The following is a 21,580-nucleotide window of genomic DNA, read 5'->3' on the forward strand; positions in this document are numbered from 1 at the left end:
TGAGCTTTCCAAAGTTCTACAAGTTGTGCCTCCATCGCTTGTGTCCAGATCACACGCTGCACTGCCGTGCTGCGCCGTCTTTTTCGCTGACATTTGTGTTTGCGCGTGCGCAGTGTGACAAACTGCGGTGACAGCCTCACGACGGTCGCGAGGATTTCAAAGAGGTTTGAAATCCTCACGACCAAGCGATTGATGATCGGTCGTGAGGTGTTAATCGCGTCTCGTTACCCCACGTATACTACACGATGCACGACGCACGATGAAGGCCAAAATCGGGCCGATCGTCACAACGGTCGCACGACTCAAAAATCGTCTCAAAATGGGCCAAAAATCGCACAGTGTAAGCCCAGCATAAGGTGAACTAGCAAACACCGTCGTACTTACATGGCTGTCTTCTTGTTTGATGGCAGATACTCCCTTCACCCTGGCCAAAAAGGCTAAACTGACCAAAGAAAAAGTGGAAAACAGCTAAAAATGAGAGGTTTTTGGACAAAGTTTGTCTTTTTTTCCATTGATTAAGCACTGCTTCCAGCCAAGAGTGATACCATATATGCCCTATAGCTGAAGAAAAGGCTAACATTGTTATCTTTTTACAAAAAAACAGCTGAACATGAGAGGTTTTTGGACCAATTTTGTGTTCTCCATTCTTTAAGAACCGGTTCGAGCACCGTTTCAGCACCGGCAACGTGTCAAAAGTACCGGTTTGGTACTGGTATCGGACAAAACCTAAACGATACCCATTCCTAGTAATGACACACCCCTCACTTCTAAAACCTGCGTAATGACACACCCCTCACTTCTACAACCTGCGCACAGACACACCCCTCATTTCTACAACCTGCGTACAGACACACCCCTCACTTCTAAAACCTGCGTAATGACACACCCCTCACTTCTACGACCTGCGCACAGACACACCCCTCATTTCTACAACCTGCGTACAGACACACCCCTTACATCTAAAACCTGCGTACAGACACACCCCTCACTTCTAGAACCTGCGTACAGACACACCCCTCACTTCTAGAACCTGCGTACACACACACCCCTCACTTCTAAAACCTGCGTACAGACACGCCCCTCACTTCTAGAACCTGCGTACACACACACCCCTCACATCTAAAACCTGCGTACAGACACACCCCTCACTTCTAAAACCTGCGTACACACACACCCCTCACTTCTAGAACCTGCGTAATGACACGTCCCTCGCTTCTAAAACCTGCGTACAGACACACCCCTCACTTCTAGAACCTGCGTAATGACACACCCCTCACTTCTAAAACCTGCGTACAGACACACCCCTCACTTCTACAACCTGCGCACATACACACCCCTCACTTCTAGAACCTGCGTAATGACACACCCCTCACTTCTAAAACCTGCGTACAGACACACCCCTCACTTCTAGAACCTGCGTAATGACACACCCCTCACTTCGAAAACCTGCGTACAGACACGCCCCTCACTTCTACAACCTGCGCACAGACACACCCCTCACTTCTAAAAGGCAGCTGATGGCAGCAGCAGCCGTTCTTCTCTGCGTGTTGCCCGTGTGTAATTTACGTTGAGTAGGCTAACCACGTTATTACATTAATGCACGTAATGCTGGGCAGACACTGTGCGATTTTTTCAGTCGCGCGATTCAGCTCCTGCTCAAACTGTACGGTTCACTCGCAGGGGTTAGAAGTTCATAGGTCACGATGCAGGGTCTCACAGTATACGGCCCAATGCTCTGATGCGACCTGAGTGCTCACACTGTGCGTACATAAAATGAAGGTTATAACAGAAATTCTGTCGCTCGCTCTCCCTCTCTGTCTTTCACTCACACACACACGCACACCACCACCATCAACTTTGCTAAATTGCTAATGAAAACATTGATCAGGCAGCTGTGATTGAGCAGCAGTGTAGATCCAACTATTTTCACGGTTGTTGTGGTCGTGATCATTTTGTGAGGCCACATCGAAAAGGCTCGGATGAGCTTTCCAAAGTTCTACAAGTTGTGCCTCCATCGCTTGTGTCCAGATCACACGCTGCACTGCCGTGCTGCGCCGTCTTTTTCGCTGACATTTGTGTTTGCGCGTGCGCAGTGTGACAAACTGCGGTGACAGCCTCACGACGGTCGCGAGGATTTCAAAGAGGTTTGAAATCCTCACGACCAAGCGATTGATGATCGGTCGTGAGGTGTTAATCGCGTCTCGTTACCCCACGTATACTACACGATGCACGACGCACGATGAAGGCCAAAATCGGGCCGATCGTCACAACGGTCGCACGACTCAAAAATCGTCTCAAAATGGGCCAAAAATCGCACAGTGTAAGCCCAGCATAAGGTGAACTAGCAAACACCGTCGTACTTACATGGCTGTCTTCTTGTTTGATGGCAGATACTCCCTTCACCCTGGCCAAAAAGGCTAAACTGACCAAAGAAAAAGTGGAAAACAGCTAAAAATGAGAGGTTTTTGGACAAAGTTTGTCTTTTTTTCCATTGATTAAGCACTGCTTCCAGCCAAGAGTGATACCATATATGCCCTATAGCTGCAGAAAAGGCTAACATTGTTATCTATTTACAAAAAAACAGCTGAACATGAGAGGTTTTTGGACCAATTTTGTGTTCTCCATTCTTTAAGAACCGGTTCGAGCACCGTTTCAGCACCGGCAACGTGTCAAAAGTACCGGTTTGGTACTGGTATCGGACAAAACCTAAACGATACTCGTTCCTAGTAATGACACACCCCTCACTTCTAAAACCTGCGTAATTACACACCCCTCACTTCTACAACCTGCGCACAGACACACCCCTCATTTCTACAACCTGCGTACAGACACACCCCTCACTTCTAAAACCTGCGCACAGACACACCCCTCACTTCTACAAACTGCGTAATGACACACCCCTCACTTCTAAAACCTGCGTACACACACAACCCTCACTTCTAGAACCTGCGTACAGACACGCCCCTCACTTCTACAACCTGCGCACAGGCACACCCCTCACTTCTAGAACCTGTGTAATGACACACCCCTCACTTCTAAAACCTGCGTACAGACACGCCCCTCACTTCTACAACCTGCGCACAGACACACCCCTCACTTCTAGAACCTGTGTAATGACACACCCCTCACTTCTAAAACCTGCGTACAGACACACCCCTCACTTCTAGAACCTGCGTAATGACACACCCCTCACTTCTAAAACCTGCGTACAGACACACCCCTCACTTCTAGAACCTGCGTAATGACACACCCCTCACTTCTACAACCTGCGCACAGACACACCCCTCACTTCTACGACCTGCGCACAGACACACCCCTCATTTCTACAACCTGCGTACAGACACACGCCTTACATCTAAAACCTGCGTACAGACACACCCCTCACTTCTAGAACCTGCGTACAGACACACCCCTCACTTCTAGAACCTGCGTACACACACACTCCTCACTTCTAAAACCTGCGTACAGACACGCCCCTCACTTCTAGAACCTGCGTACACACACACCCCTCACATCTAAAACCTGCGTACAGACACGCCCCTCACTTCTAAAACCTGCGTACACACACACCCCTCACTTCTAGAACCTGCGTAATGACACGTCCCTCGCTTCTAAAACCTGCGTACATACACACCCCTCACTTCTAGAACCTGCGTAATGACACACCCCTCACTTCTAAAACCTGCGTACAGACACACCCCTCACTTCTAAAACCTGCGTACAGACACACCCCTCACTTCTACAACCTGCGCACATACACACCCCTCACTTCTAGAACCTGCGTAATGACACACCCCTCACTTCTAAAACCTGCGTACAGACACACCCCTCACTTCGAAAACCTGCGTAATGACACACCCCTCACTTCGAAAACCTGCGCACAGACACACCCCTCACTTCTAGAAACTGCGTAATGACACACCCCTCACTTCGAAAACCTGCGTACAGACACGCCCCTCACTTCTACAACCTGCGCACAGACACACCCCTCACTTCTAAAAGGCAGCTGATGGCAGCAGCAGCCGTTCTTCTCTGCGTGTTGCCCGTGTGTAATTTACGTTGAGTAGGCTAACCACGTTATTACATTAATGCACGTAATGCTGGGCAGACACTGTGCGATTTTTTCAGTCGCGCGATTCAGCTCCTGCTCAAACTGTACGGTTCACTCGCAGGGGTTAGAAGTTCATAGGTCACGATGCAGGGTCTCACAGTATACGGCCCAATGCTCTGATGCGACCTGAGTGCTCACACTGTGCGTACATAAAATGAAGGTTATAACAGAAATTCTGTCGCTCGCTCTCCCTCTCTGTCTTTCACTCACACACACACGCACACCACCACCATCAACTTTGCTAAATTGCTAATGAAAAACATTGATCAGGCAGCTGTGATTGAGCAGCAGTGTAGATCCAACTATTTTCACGGTTGTTGTGGTCGTGATCATTTTGTGAGGCCACATCGAAAAGGCTCGGATGAGCTTTCCAAAGTTCTACAAGTTGTGCCCCCATCGCTTGTGTCCAGATCACACGCTGCACTGCCGTGCTGCGCCGTCTTTTTCGCTGACATTTGTGTTTGCGCGTGCGCAGTGTGACAAACTGCGGTGACAGCCTCACGACGGTCGCGAGGATTTCAAAGAGGTTTGAAATCCTCATGACCAAGCGATTGATGATCGGTCGTGAGGTGTTAATCGCGTCTCGTTACCCCACGTATACTACACGATGCACGACGCACGATGAAGGCCAAAATCGGGCCGATCGTCATAACGGTCGCACGACTCAAAAATCGTCTCAAAATGGGCCAAAAATCGCACAGTGTAAGCCCAGCATAAGGTGAACTAGCAAACACCGTCGTACTTACATGGCTGTCTTCTTGTTTGATGGCAGATACTCCCTTCACCCTGGCCAAAAAGGCTAAACTGACCAAAGAAAAAGTGGAAAACAGCTAAAAATGAGAGGTTTTTGGACAAAGTTTGTCTTTTTTTCCATTGATTAAGCACTGCTTCCAGCCAAGAGTGATACCATATATGCCCTATAGCTGCAGAAAAGGCTAACATTGTTATCTTTTTACAAAAAAACAGCTGAACATGAGAGGTTTTTGGACCAATTTTGTGTTCTCCATTCTTTAAGAACCGGTTCGAGCACCGTTTCAGCACCGGCAACGTGTCAAAAGTACCGGTTTGGTACTGGTATCGGACAAAACCTAAACGATACCCATTCCTAGTAATGACACACCCCTCACTTCTAAAACCTGCGTAATGACACACCCCTCACTTCTACAACCTGCGCACAGACACACCCCTCATTTCTACAACCTGCGTACAGACACACCCCTCACTTCTAAAACCTGCGTAATGACACACCCCTCACTTCTACGACCTGCGCACAGACACACCCCTCATTTCTACAACCTGCGTACAGACACACCCCTTACATCTAAAACCTGCGTACAGACACACCCCTCACTTCTAGAACCTGCGTACAGACACACCCCTCACTTCTAGAACCTGCGTACACACACACCCCTCACTTCTAAAACCTGCGTACAGACACGCCCCTCACTTCTAGAACCTGCGTACACACACACCCCTCACATCTAAAACCTGCGTACAGACACACCCCTCACTTCTAAAACCTGCGTACACACACACCCCTCACTTCTAGAACCTGCGTAATGACACGTCCCTCGCTTCTAAAACCTGCGTACAGACACACCCCTCACTTCTAGAACCTGCGTAATGACACACCCCTCACTTCTAAAACCTGCGTACAGACACACCCCTCACTTCTACAACCTGCGCACATACACACCCCTCACTTCTAGAACCTGCGTAATGACACACCCCTCACTTCTAAAACCTGCGTACAGACACACCCCTCACTTCTAGAACCTGCGTAATGACACACCCCTCACTTCGAAAACCTGCATACAGACACGCCCCTCACTTCTACAACCTGCGCACAGACACACCCCTCACTTCTAAAAGGCAGCTGATGGCAGCAGCAGCCGTTCTTCTCTGCGTGTTGCCCGTGTGTAATTTACGTTGAGTAGGCTAACCACGTTATTACATTAATGCACGTAATGCTGGGCAGACACTGTGCGATTTTTTCAGTCGCGCGATTCAGCTCCTGCTCAAACTGTACGGTTCACTCGCAGGGGTTAGAAGTTCATAGGTCACGATGCAGGGTCTCACAGTATACGGCCCAATGCTCTGATGCGACCTGAGTGCTCACACTGTGCGTACATAAAATGAAGGTTATAACAGAAATTCTGTCGCTCGCTCTCCCTCTCTGTCTTTCACTCACACACACACGCACACCACCACCATCAACTTTGCTAAATTGCTAATGAAAACATTGATCAGGCAGCTGTGATTGAGCAGCAGTGTAGATCCAACTATTTTCACGGTTGTTGTGGTCGTGATCATTTTGTGAGGCCACATCGAAAAGGCTCGGATGAGCTTTCCAAAGTTCTACAAGTTGTGCCTCCATCGCTTGTGTCCAGATCACACGCTGCACTGCCGTGCTGCGCCGTCTTTTTCGCTGACATTTGTGTTTGCGCGTGCGCAGTGTGACAAACTGCGGTGACAGCCTCACGACGGTCGCGAGGATTTCAAAGAGGTTTGAAATCCTCACGACCAAGCGATTGATGATCGGTCGTGAGGTGTTAATCGCGTCTCGTTACCCCACGTATACTACACGATGCACGACGCACGATGAAGGCCAAAATCGGGCCGATCGTCACAACGGTCGCACGACTCAAAAATCGTCTCAAAATGGGCCAAAAATCGCACAGTGTAAGCCCAGCATAAGGTGAACTAGCAAACACCGTCGTACTTACATGGCTGTCTTCTTGTTTGATGGCAGATACTCCCTTCACCCTGGCCAAAAAGGCTAAACTGACCAAAGAAAAAGTGGAAAACAGCTAAAAATGAGAGGTTTTTGGACAAAGTTTGTCTTTTTTTCCATTGATTAAGCACTGCTTCCAGCCAAGAGTGATACCATATATGCCCTATAGCTGCAGAAAAGGCTAACATTGTTATCTATTTACAAAAAAACAGCTGAACATGAGAGGTTTTTGGACCAATTTTGTGTTCTCCATTCTTTAAGAACCGGTTCGAGCACCGTTTCAGCACCGGCAACGTGTCAAAAGTACCGGTTTGGTACTGGTATCGGACAAAACCTAAACGATACTCGTTCCTAGTAATGACACACCCCTCACTTCTAAAACCTGCGTAATGACACACCCCTCACTTCTACAACCTGCGCACAGACACACCCCTCATTTCTACAACCTGCGTACAGACACACCCCTCACTTCTAAAACCTGCGCACAGACACACCCCTCACTTCTACAAACTGCGTAATGACACACCCCTCACTTCTAAAACCTGCGTACACACACAACCCTCACTTCTAGAACCTGCGTACAGACACGCCCCTCACTTCTACAACCTGCGCACAGGCACACCCCTCACTTCTAGAACCTGTGTAATGACACACCCCTCACTTCTAAAACCTGCGTACAGACACGCCCCTCACTTCTACAACCTGCGCACAGACACACCCCTCACTTCTAGAACCTGTGTAATGACACACCCCTCACTTCTAAAACCTGCGTACAGACACACCCCTCACTTCTAGAACCTGCGTAATGACACACCCCTCACTTCTAAAACCTGCGTACAGACACACCCCTCACTTCTAGAACCTGCGTAATGACACACCCCTCACTTCTACAACCTGCGCACAGACACACCCCTCACTTCTACGACCTGCGCACAGACACACCCCTCATTTCTACAACCTGCGTACAGACACACGCCTTACATCTAAAACCTGCGTACAGACACACCCCTCACTTCTAGAACCTGCGTACAGACACACCCCTCACTTCTAGAACCTGCGTACACACACACTCCTCACTTCTAAAACCTGCGTACAGACACGCCCCTCACTTCTAGAACCTGCGTACACACACACCCCTCACATCTAAAACCTGCGTACAGACACGCCCCTCACTTCTAAAACCTGCGTACACACACACCCCTCACTTCTAGAACCTGCGTAATGACACGTCCCTCGCTTCTAAAACCTGCGTACATACACACCCCTCACTTCTAGAACCTGCGTAATGACACACCCCTCACTTCTAAAACCTGCGTACAGACACACCCCTCACTTCTAAAACCTGCGTACAGACACACCCCTCACTTCTACAACCTGCGCACATACACACCCCTCACTTCTAGAACCTGCGTAATGACACACCCCTCACTTCTAAAACCTGCGTACAGACACACCCCTCACTTCGAAAACCTGCGTAATGACACACCCCTCACTTCGAAAACCTGCGCACAGACACACCCCTCACTTCTAGAAACTGCGTAATGACACACCCCTCACTTCGAAAACCTGCGTACAGACACGCCCCTCACTTCTACAACCTGCGCACAGACACACCCCTCACTTCTAAAAGGCAGCTGATGGCAGCAGCAGCCGTTCTTCTCTGCGTGTTGCCCGTGTGTAATTTACGTTGAGTAGGCTAACCACGTTATTACATTAATGCACGTAATGCTGGGCAGACACTGTGCGATTTTTTCAGTCGCGCGATTCAGCTCCTGCTCAAACTGTACGGTTCACTCGCAGGGGTTAGAAGTTCATAGGTCACGATGCAGGGTCTCACAGTATACGGCCCAATGCTCTGATGCGACCTGAGTGCTCACACTGTGCGTACATAAAATGAAGGTTATAACAGAAATTCTGTCGCTCGCTCTCCCTCTCTGTCTTTCACTCACACACACACGCACACCACCACCATCAACTTTGCTAAATTGCTAATGAAAAACATTGATCAGGCAGCTGTGATTGAGCAGCAGTGTAGATCCAACTATTTTCACGGTTGTTGTGGTCGTGATCATTTTGTGAGGCCACATCGAAAAGGCTCGGATGAGCTTTCCAAAGTTCTACAAGTTGTGCCCCCATCGCTTGTGTCCAGATCACACGCTGCACTGCCGTGCTGCGCCGTCTTTTTCGCTGACATTTGTGTTTGCGCGTGCGCAGTGTGACAAACTGCGGTGACAGCCTCACGACGGTCGCGAGGATTTCAAAGAGGTTTGAAATCCTCATGACCAAGCGATTGATGATCGGTCGTGAGGTGTTAATCGCGTCTCGTTACCCCACGTATACTACACGATGCACGACGCACGATGAAGGCCAAAATCGGGCCGATCGTCATAACGGTCGCACGACTCAAAAATCGTCTCAAAATGGGCCAAAAATCGCACAGTGTAAGCCCAGCATAAGGTGAACTAGCAAACACCGTCGTACTTACATGGCTGTCTTCTTGTTTGATGGCAGATACTCCCTTCACCCTGGCCAAAAAGGCTAAACTGACCAAAGAAAAAGTGGAAAACAGCTAAAAATGAGAGGTTTTTGGACAAAGTTTGTCTTTTTTTCCATTGATTAAGCACTGCTTCCAGCCAAGAGTGATACCATATATGCCCTATAGCTGCAGAAAAGGCTAACATTGTTATCTATTTACAAAAAAACAGCTGAACATGAGAGGTTTTTGGACCAATTTTGTGTTCTCCATTCTTTAAGAACCGGTTCGAGCACCGTTTCAGCACCGGCAACGTGTCAAAAGTACCGGTTTGGTACTGGTATCGGACAAAACCTAAACGATACTCATTCCTAGTAATGACACACCCCTAACTTCTAAAACCTGCGTAATGACACACCCCTCACTTCTACAACCTGCGCACAGACACACCCCTCATTTCTACAACCTGCGTACAGACACACCCCTCACTTCTAAAACCTGCGCACAGACACACCCCTCATTTCTACAAACTGCGTAATGACACACCCCTCACTTCTAAAACCTGCGTACACACACAACCCTCACTTCTAGAACCTGCGTACAGACACGCCCCTCACTTCTACAACCTGCGCACAGGCACACCCCTCACTTCTAGAACCTGTGTAATGACACACCCCTCACTTCTAAAACCTGCGTACAGACACGCCCCTCACTTCTACAACCTGCGCACAGACACACCCCTCACTTCTAGAACCTGTGTAATGACACACCCCTCACTTCTAAAACCTGCGTACAGACACACCCCTCACTTCTAGAACCTGCGTAATGACACACCCCTCACTTCTAAAACCTGCGTACAGACACACCCCTCACTTCTAGAACCTGTGTAATGACACACCCCTCACTTCTAGAACCTGCGCACAGACACACCCCTCACTTCTACGACCTGCGCACAGACACACCCCTCATTTCTACAACCTGCGTACAGACACACGCCTTACATCTAAAACCTGCGTACAGACACACCCCTCACTTCTAGAACCTGCGTACAGACACACCCCTCACTTCTAGAACCTGCGTACACACACACCCCTCACTTCTAAAACCTGCGTACAGACACGCCCCTCACTTCTAGAACCTGCGTACACACACACCCCTCACATCTAAAACCTGCGTACAGACACGCCCCTCACTTCTAAAACCTGCGTACACACACACCCCTCACTTCTAGAACCTGCGTAATGACACGTCCCTCGCTTCTAAAACCTGCGTACAGACACACCCCTCACTTCTACAACCTGCGCACATACACACCCCTCACTTCTAGAACATCCGTAATGACACACCCCTCACTTCTAAAACCTGCGTACAGACACACCCCTCACTTCTACAACCTGCGCACATACACACCCCTCACTTCTAGAACCTGCGTAATGACACACCCCTCACTTCTAAAACCTGCGTACAGACACACCCCTCACTTCGAAAACCTGCGTAATGACACACCCCTCACTTCTAAAACCTACGTACATACACACCCCTCACTTCTAGAACCTGCGTAATGACACGCCCCTCGCTTCTAAAACCTGCGTACAGACACACCCCTCACTTCTAGAACCTGCGTAATGACACGCCCCTCGCTTCTAAAACCTGCGCACATACACACCCCTCACTTCTAGAACCTGCGTAATGACACACCCCTCACTTCTAAAACCTGCGTACAGACACACCCCTCACTTCTAGAACCTGCGTAATGACACACCCCTCACTTCTAAAACCTGCGTACAGAGACGCCCCTCACTTCTACAACCTGCGCACAGACACACCCCTCACTTCTAAAAGGCAGCTGATGGCAGCAGCAGCCGTTCTTCTCTGCGTGTTGCCCGTGTGTAATTTACGTTGAGTAGGCTAACCACGTTATTACATTAATGCACGTAATGCTGGGCAGACACTGTGCGATTTTTTCAGTCGCGCGATTCAGCTCCTGCTCAAACTGTACGGTTCACTCGCAGGGGTTAGAAGTTCATAGGTCACGATGCAGGGTCTCACACTATACGGCCCAATGCTCTGATGCGACCTGAGTGCTCACACTGTGCGTACATAAAATGAAGGTTATAACAGAAATTCTGTCGCTCGCTCTCCCTCTCTGTCTTTCACTCACACACACACGCACACCACCACCATCAACTTTGCTAAATTGCTAATGAAAAACATTGATCAGGCAGCTGTGATTGAGCAGCAGTGTAGATCTAACTATTTTCACGGTTGTTGTGATCGTGATAATTTTGTGAGGCCACATCGAAAAGGCTCGGATGAGCTTTCCAAAGTTCTACAAGTTGTGCCCCCATCGCTTGTGTCCAGATCACACGCTGCACTGCCGTGCTGCGCAGTCTTTTTCGCTGACATTTGTGTTTGCGCGTGCGCAGTGTGACAAACTGCGGTGACAGCCTCACGACGGTCGCGAGGATTTCAAAGAGGTTTGAAATCCTCACGACCAAGCGATTGATGATCGGGAGCTGGTCGTGAGGTGTTAATCGCGTCTCGTTACCCCACGTATACTACACGATGCACGATGAAGGCCAAAATCGGGCCGATCGTCAAAACGGTCGCACGACTCAAAAATCGTCTCAAAATGGGCCAAAAATCGCACAGTGTAAGCCCAGCATAAGGTGAACTAGCAAACACCGTCGTACTTACATGGCTGTCTTCTTGTTTGATGGCAGATACTCCCTTCACCCTGGCCAAAAAGGCTAAACTGACCAAAGAAAAAGTGGAAAACAGCTAAAAATGAGAGGTTTTTGGACAAAGTTTGTCTTTTTTTCCATTGATTAAGCACTGCTTCCAGCCAAGAGTGATACCATATATGCCCTATAGCTGCAGAAAAGGCTAACATTGTTATCTATTTACAAAAAAACAGCTGAACATGAGAGGTTTTTGGACCAATTTTGTGTTCTCCATTCTTTAAGAACCGGTTCGAGCACCGTTTCAGCACCGGCAACGTGTCAAAAGTACCGGTTTGGTACTGGTATCGGACAAAACCTAAACGATACCCATTCCTAGTAATGACACACCCCTCACTTCTAAAACCTGCGTAATGACACACCCCTCACTTCTACAACCTGCGCACAGACACACCCCTCATTTCTACAACCTGCGTACAGACACATCCCTCACATCTAAAACCTGCGCACAGACACACCCCTCACTTCTACAACCTGCGTAATGACACACCCCTCACTTCTATTCAATTCAATTCAATTCAATTTTATTTATATAGCGCCAAATCACAACAAAAGTCGCCTCAAGGCGCTTCATAGATACAGAGAAAAACCCAACAATCATATGACCCCCTATGAGCAAGCACTTTGGCGACAGTGGGAAGGAAAAACTCCCTTTTAACAGGAAGAAACCTCCGGCAGAACCAGGCTCAGGGAGGGGCGGCCATCTGCTGCGACCGGTTGGGGTGAGAGAAGGAAGACAGGATAAAAGACATGCTGTGGAAGAGAGACAGAGGTTAATAACAGATATGATTCAATGCAGAGAGGTCTATTAATACATAGTGAGTGAGAAAGGTGACTGGAAAGGAAAAACTCAATGCATCTTGGGAATCCCCCGGCAGCCTACGTCTATTGCAGCATAACTAAGGGAGGATTCAGGGTCACCCAGTCCAGCCCTAACTATATGCTTTAGCAAAAAGGAAAGTTTTAAGCCTAATCTTAAAAGTAGAGATAGTTTCTGTCTCCCGAATCCAAACTGGAAGCTGGTTCCACAGAAGAGGGGCCTGAAAACTGAAGGCTCTGCCTCCCATTCTACTTTTAAATACTCTAGGAACAACAAGTAGGCCTGCAGAGCGAGAGCGAAGTGCTCTAATAGGGTGATATGGTACTACAAGGTCATTAAGATAAGATGGGGCCTGATTATTTAAGACCTTGTATGTGAGGAGCAGGATTTTGAATTCAATTCTGGACTTAACAGGAAGCCAATGAAGGGAAGCCAAAACAGGAGAAATATGCTCTCTCCTTCTAGTCCCTGTCAGTACTCTTGCTGCAGCATTTTAGATTAGCTGAAGGCTTTTCAGTGAGTTTTTTGGACATCCTAATAATAATGAATTACAGTAGTCCAGCCTGGAAGTAATAAATGCATGAACTAGTTTTTCAGCGTCACTCTGAGACAGGATATTTCTAATTTTAGAGATGTTGCGCAAATGGAAGAAAGCAGTCTTACATATTTGTTTAATATGTGCGTTGAAGGACATGTCCTGGTCAAAAATGACTCCAAGGTTCCTCACAGCGTTACTGGAGGCCAAGGTAATGCCATCCAGAGTATGAATCTGGTTAGATACCATATTTCTAAGATTTTCAGGGCCGAGTATAATAACCTCAGTTTTATCTGAATTAAGAAGCAGAAAGTTAGCGGCCATCCAGGTCTTTATGTCTTTAAGACATTCCTGCAGTTTAACTAATTGGTGTGTGTTATCTGGCTTCATGGACAGATAGAGCTGGGTGTCATCTGCATAGCAGTGAAAATGTATGCTATGTCTTCTAATGATGCTGCCTAAGGGAAGCATGTACTTCTAAAACCTGCGTACACACACAACCCTCACTTCTAGAACCTGCGTAATGACACACCCCTCACTTCTAAAACCTGCGTACAGACACGCCCCTCACTTCTACAACCTGCGCACAGACACACCCCTCACTTCTAGAACCTGTGTAATGACACGCCCCTCACTTCTAAAACCTGCGTACAGACACACCCCTCACTTCTAGAACCTGCGTAATGACACACCCCTCACTTCTAAAACCTGCGTGCAGACACACCCCTCACTTCTAGAACCTGCGTAATGACACACCCCTCACTTCTACAACCTGCGTACAGACACGCCCCTCACTTCTACAACCTGCGCACAGACACACCCATCACTTCTAAAACCTGCGTACAGACACGCCCCTCACTTCTACAACCTGCGTACAGACACGCCCCTCACTTCTACAACCTGCGCACAGACACACCCCTCACTTCTAGAACCTGCGTAATGACACACCCCTCACTTCTAGAACCTGCGTAATGACACACCCCTCACTTCTAAAACCTGCGTACAGACACACCCCTCACTTCTAGAACCTGCGTAATGACACACCCCTCACTTCTAAAACCTGCGTACAGACACGCCCCTCACTTCTACAACCTGCGCACAGACACACCCCTCACTTCTAAAAGGCAGCTGATGGCAGCAGCAGCCGTTCTTCTCTGCGTGTTGCCCGTGTGTAATTTACGTTGAGTAGGCTAACCACGTTATTACATTAATGCACGTAATGCTGGGCAGACACTGTGCGATTTTTTCAGTCGCGCGATTCAGCTCCTGCTCAAACTGTACGGTTCACTCGCAGGGGTTAGAAGTTCATAGGTCACGATGCAGGGTCTCACACTATACGGCCCAATGCTCTGATGCGACCTGAGTGCTCACACTGTGCGTACATAAAATGAAGGTTATAACAGAAATTCTGTCGCTCGCTCTCCCTCTCTGTCTTTCACTCACACACACACGCACACCACCACCATCAACTTTGCTAAATTGCTAATGAAAAACATTGATCAGGCAGCTGTGATTGAGCAGCAGTGTAGATCCAACTATTTTCACAGTTGTTGTTCGTGATCATTTTGTGAGGCCACATCGAAAAGGCTCGGATGAGCTTTCCAAAGTTCTACAAGTTGTGCCTCCATCGCTTGTGTCCAGATCACACGCTGCACTGCCGTGCTGCGCCGTCTTTTTCGCTGACATTTGTGTTTGCGCGTGCGCAGTGTGACAAACTGCGGTGACAGCCTCACGACGATCGCGAGGATTTCAAAGAGGTTTGAAATCCTCACGACCAAGCGATTGATGATCGGGAGCTGGTCGTGAGGTGTTAATCGCGTCTCGTTACCCCACGTATACTACACGACGCACGACGCACGATGAAGGCCAAAATCGGGCCGATCGTCAAAACGGTCGCACGACTCAAAAATCGTCTCAAAATGGGCCAAAAATCGCACAGACTAAGCCCAGCATAAGGTGAACTAGCAAACACCGTCGTACTTACATGGCTGTCTTCTTGTTTGATGGCAGATACTCCCTTCACCCTGGCCAAAAAGGCTAAACTGACCAAAGAAAAAGTGGAAAACAGCTAAAAATGAGAGGTTTTTGGACAAAGTTTGTCTTTTTTTCCATTGATTAAGCACTGCTTCCAGCCAAGAGTGATACCATATATGCCCTATAGCTGCAGAAAAGGCTAACATTGTTATCTTTTTACAAAAAAACAGCTGAACATGAGAGGTTTTTGGACCAATTTTGTGTTCTCCATTCTTTAAGAACCGGTTCGAGCACCGTTTAAGCACCGGCAACGTGTCAAAAGTACCGGTTTGGTACTGGTATCGGACAAAACCTAAACGATACCCATTCCTAGTAATGACACACCCCTCACTTCTACAACCTGCGCACAGACACACCCCTCACTTCTACGACCTGCGCACAGACACACCCCTCATTTCTACAACCTGCGTACAGACACACCCCTTACATCTAAAACCTGCGTACAGACACACCCATCACTTCTAGAACCTGCGTACAGACACACCCCTCACTTCTAGAACCTGCGTACAGACACACCCCTCACTTCTAGAACCTGCGTACACACACCCCTCACATCTAAAACCTGCGTACAGACACACCCCTCACTTCTAGAACCTGCTTAATGACACACCCTTCACTTCTAAAACCTGCGTAATGACACACCCCTCACTTCTACAACCTGCGCACAGACACACCCCTCACTTCTAGAACCTGCGTACACACACACCCCTCACTTCTAAAACCTGCGTACAGACACGCCCCTCACTTCTAGAACCTGCGTACACACACACCCCTCACTTCTAAAACCTGCGTACAGAAACACCCCTCACTTCTAGAACCTGCATAATGACACACCCCTCACTTCTAAAACCTGCGTACAGACACGCCCCTCACTTCTACAACCTGCGCACAGACACACCCCTCACTTCTAAAAGGCAGCTGATGGCAGCAGCAGCCGTTCTTCTCTGCGTGTTGCCCGTGTGTAATTTACGTTGAGTAGGCTAACCACGTTATTACATTAATGCACGTAATGCTGGGCAGACACTGTGCGATTTTTTCAGTCGCGCGATTCAGCTCCTGCTCAAACTGTACGGTTCACTCGCAGGGGTTAGAAGTTCATAGGTCACGATGCAGGGTCTCACACTATACGGCCCAATGCTCTGATGCGACCTGAGTGCTCACACTGTGCGTACATAAAATGAAGGTTATAACAGAAATTCTGTCGCTCGCTCGCCCTCTCTGTCTTTCACTCACACACACACGCACACCACCACCATCAACTTTGCTAAATTGCTAATGAAAAACATTGATCAGGCAGCTGTGATTGAGCAGCAGTGTAGATCCAACTATTTTCACGGTTGTTGTGGTCGTGATCATTTTGTGAGGCCACATCGAAAAGGCTCGGATGAGCTTTCCAAAGTTCTACAAGTTGTGCCTCCATCGCTTGTGTCCAGATCACACGCTGCACTGCCGTGCTGCGCCGTCTTTTTCGCTGACATTTGTGTTTGCGCGTGCGCAGTGTGACAAACTGCGGTGACAGCCTCACGACGAGCGCGAGGATTTCAAAGAGGTTTGAAATCCTCACGACCAAGCGATTGATGATCGGGAGCTGGTCGTGAGGTGTTAATCGCGTCTCGTTACCCCACGTATACTACACGACGCACGACGCACGATGAAGGCCAAAATCGGGCCGATCGTCAAAACGGTCGCACGACTCAAAAATCGTCTCAAAATGGGCCAAAAATCGCACAGACTAAGCCCAGCATAAGGTGAACTAGCAAACACCGTCGTACTTACATGGCTGTCTTCTTGTTTGATGGCAGATACTCCCTTCACCCTGGCCAAAAAGGCTAAACTGACCAAAGAAAAAGTGGAAAACAGCTAAAAATGAGAGGTTTTTGGACAAAGTTTGTCTTTTTTTCCATTGATTAAGCACTGCTTCCAGCCAAGAGTGATACCATATATGCCCTATAGCTGCAGAAAAGGCTAACATTGTTATCTTTTTACAAAAAAACAGCTGAACATGAGAGGTTTTTGGACCAATTTTGTGTTCTCCATTCTTTAAGAACCGGTTCGAGCACCGTTTAAGCACCGGCAACGTGTCAAAAGTACCGGTTTGGTACTGGTATCGGACAAAACCTAAACGATACCCATTCCTAGTAATGACACACCCCTCACTTCTAAAACCTGCGTAATGACACACCCCTCACTTCTACAACCTGCGCACAGACACACCCCTCATTTCTACAACCTGCGTACAGACACACCCCTCACTTCTAAAACCTGCGTAATGACACACCCCTCACTTCTACGACCTGCGCACAGACACACCCCTCATTTCTACAACCTGCGTACAGACACACCCCTTACATCTAAAACCTGCGTACAGACACACCCCTCACTTCTAAAACCTGCGTACACACACACCCCTCACTTCTAGAACCTGCGTAATGACACGTCCCTCGCTTCTAAAACCTGCGTACAGACACACCCCTCACTTCTAGAACCTGCGCACAGACACACCCCTCATTTCTACAACCTGCGTACAGACACACCCCTCACTTCTAAAACCTGCGTAATGACACACCCCTCACTTCTACGACCTGCGCACAGACACACCCCTCACTTCTACAACCTGCGCACAGACACACCCCTCACTTCTAAAAGGCAGCTGATGGCAGCAGCAGCCGTTCTTCTCTGCGTGTTGCCCGTGTGTAATTTACGTTGAGTAGGCTAACCACGTTATTACATTAATGCACGTAATGCTGGGCAGACACTGTGCGATTTTTTCAGTCGCGCGATTCAGCTCCTGCTCAAACTGTACGGTTCACTCGCAGGGGTTAGAAGTTCATAGGTCACGATGCAGGGTCTCACAGTATACGGCCCAATGCTCTGATGCGACCTGAGTGCTCACACTGTGCGTACATAAAATGAAGGTTATAACAGAAATTCTGTCGCTCGCTCTCCCTCTCTGTCTTTCACTCACACACACACGCACACCACCACCATCAACTTTGCTAAATTGCTAATGAAAACATTGATCAGGCAGCTGTGATTGAGCAGCAGTGTAGATCCAACTATTTTCACGGTTGTTGTGGTCGTGATCATTTTGTGAGGCCACATCGAAAAGGCTCGGATGAGCTTTCCAAAGTTCTACAAGTTGTGCCCCCATCGCTTGTGTCCAGATCACACGCTGCACTGCCGTGCTGCGCCGTCTTTTTCGCTGACATTTGTGTTTGCGCGTGCGCAGTGTGACAAACTGCGGTGACAGCCTCACGACGGTCGCGAGGATTTCAAAGAGGTTTGAAATCCTCACGACCAAGCGATTGATGATCGGTCGTGAGGTGTTAATCGCGTCTCGTTACCCCACGTATACTACACGATGCACGACGCACGATGAAGGCCAAAATCGGGCCGATCGTCACAACGGTCGCACGACTCAAAAATCGTCTCAAAATGGGCCAAAAATCGCACAGTGTAAGCCCAGCATAAGGTGAACTAGCAAACACCGTCGTACTTACATGGCTGTCTTCTTGTTTGATGGCAGATACTCCCTTCACCCTGGCCAAAAAGGCTAAACTGACCAAAGAAAAAGTGGAAAACAGCTAAAAATGAGAGGTTTTTGGACAAAGTTTGTCTTTTTTTCCATTGATTAAGCACTGCTTCCAGCCAAGAGTGATACCATATATGCCCTATAGCTGCAGAAAAGGCTAACATTGTTATCTATTTACAAAAAAACAGCTGAACATGAGAGGTTTTTGGACCAATTTTGTGTTCTCCATTCTTTAAGAACCGGTTCGAGCACCGTTTCAGCACCGGCAACGTGTCAAAAGTACCGGTTTGGTACTGGTATCGGACAAAACCTAAACGATACTCATTCCTAGTAATGACACACCCCTCACTTCTAAAACCTGCGTAATGACACACCCCTCACTTCTACAACCTGCGCACAGACACACCCCTCATTTCTACAACCTGCGTACAGACACACCCCTCACTTCTAAAACCTGCGCACAGACACACCCCTCACTTCTACAAACTGCGTAATGACACACCCCTCACTTCTAAAACCTGCGTACACACACAACCCTCACTTCTAGAACCTGCGTACAGACACGCCCCTCACTTCTACAACCTGCGCACAGGCACACCCCTCACTTCTAGAACCTGTGTAATGACACACCCCTCACTTCTAAAACCTGCGTACAGACACGCCCCTCACTTCTACAACCTGCGCACAGACACACCCCTCACTTCTAGAACCTGCGTAATGACACACCCCTCACTTCTAAAACCTGCGTACAGACACACCCCTCACTTCTAGAACCTGCGTAATGACACACCCCTCACTTCTAAAACCTGCGTACAGACACACCCCTCACTTCTAGAACCTGCGTAATGACACACCCCTCACTTCTACAACCTGCGCACAGACACACCCCTCACTTCTACGACCTGCGCACAGACACACCCCTCATTTCTACAACCTGCGTACAGACACACGCCTTACATCTAAAACCTGCGTACAGACACACCCCTCACTTCTAGAACCTGCGTACAGACACACCCCTCACTTCTAGAACCTGCGTACACACACACCCCTCACTTCTAAAACCTGCGTACAGACACGCCCCTCACTTCTAGAACCTGCGTACACACACACCCCTCACATCTAAAACCTGCGTACAGACACGCCCCTCACTTCTAAAACCTGCGTACACACACACCCCTCACTTCTAGAACCTGCGTAATGACACGTCCCTCGCTTCTAAAACCTGCGTACAGACACACCCCTCACTTCTAGAACCTGCGTAATGACACACCCCTCACTTCTAAAACCTGCGTACAGACACACCCCTCACTTCTAAAACCTGCGTACAGACACACCCCTCACTTCTACAACCTGCGCACATACACACCCCTCACTTCTAGAACCTGCGTAATGACACACCCCTCACTTCTAAAACCTGCGTACAGACACACCCCTCACTTCGAAAACCTGCGTAATGACACACCCCTCACTTCGAAAACCTGCGCACAGACACACCCCTCACTTCTAGAAACTGCGTAATGACACACCCCTCACTTCGAAAACCTGCGTACAGACACGCCCCTCACTTCTACAACCTGCGCACAGACACACCCCTCACTTCTAAAAGGCAGCTGATGGCAGCAGCAGCCGTTCTTCTCTGCGTGTTGCCCGTGTGTAATTTACGTTGAGTAGGCTAACCACGTTATTACATTAATGCACGTAATGCTGGGCAGACACTGTGCGATTTTTTCAGTCGCGCGATTCAGCTCCTGCTCAAACTGTACGGTTCACTCGCAGGGGTTAGAAGTTCATAGGTCACGATGCAGGGTCTCACAGTATACGGCCCAATGCTCTGATGCGACCTGAGTGCTCACACTGTGCGTACATAAAATGAAGGTTATAACAGAAATTCTGTCGCTCGCTCTCCCTCTCTGTCTTTCACTCACACACACACGCACACCACCACCATCAACTTTGCTAAATTGCTAATGAAAACATTGATCAGGCAGCTGTGATTGAGCAGCAGTGTAGATCCAACTATTTTCACGGTTGTTGTGGTCGTGATAATTTTGTGAGGCCACATCGAAAAGGCTCGGATGAGCTTTCCAAAGTTCTACAAGTTGTGCCTCCATCGCTTGTGTCCAGATCACACGCTGCACTGCCGTGCTGCGCCGTCTTTTTCGCTGACATTTGTGTTTGCGCGTGCGCAGTGTGACAAACTGCGGTGACAGCCTCACGACGGTCGCGAGGATTTCAAAGAGGTTTGAAATCCTCACGACCAAGCGATTGATGATCGGGAGCTGGTCGTGAGGTGTTAATCGCGTCTCGTTACCCCACGTATACTACACGATGCACGACGCACGATGAAGGCCAAAATCGGGCCGATCGTCACAACGGTCGCACGACTCAAAAATCGTCTCAAAATGGGCCAAAAATCGCACAGTGTAAGCCCAGCATAAGGTGAACTAGCAAACACCGTCGTACTTACATGGCTGTCTTCTTGTTTGATGGCAGATACTCCCTTCACCCTGGCCAAAAAGGCTAAACTGACCAAAGAAAAAGTGGAAAACAGCTAAAAATGAGAGGTTTTTGGACAAAGTTTGTCTTTTTTTCCATTGATT

This window comes from Perissodus microlepis, chromosome 7 (assembly GCF_051167445.1).
Source record: "Perissodus microlepis isolate ML-2025 ecotype Zambia chromosome 7, ASM5116744v1, whole genome shotgun sequence".
NCBI lineage: Eukaryota > Metazoa > Chordata > Actinopteri > Cichliformes > Cichlidae > Perissodus > Perissodus microlepis.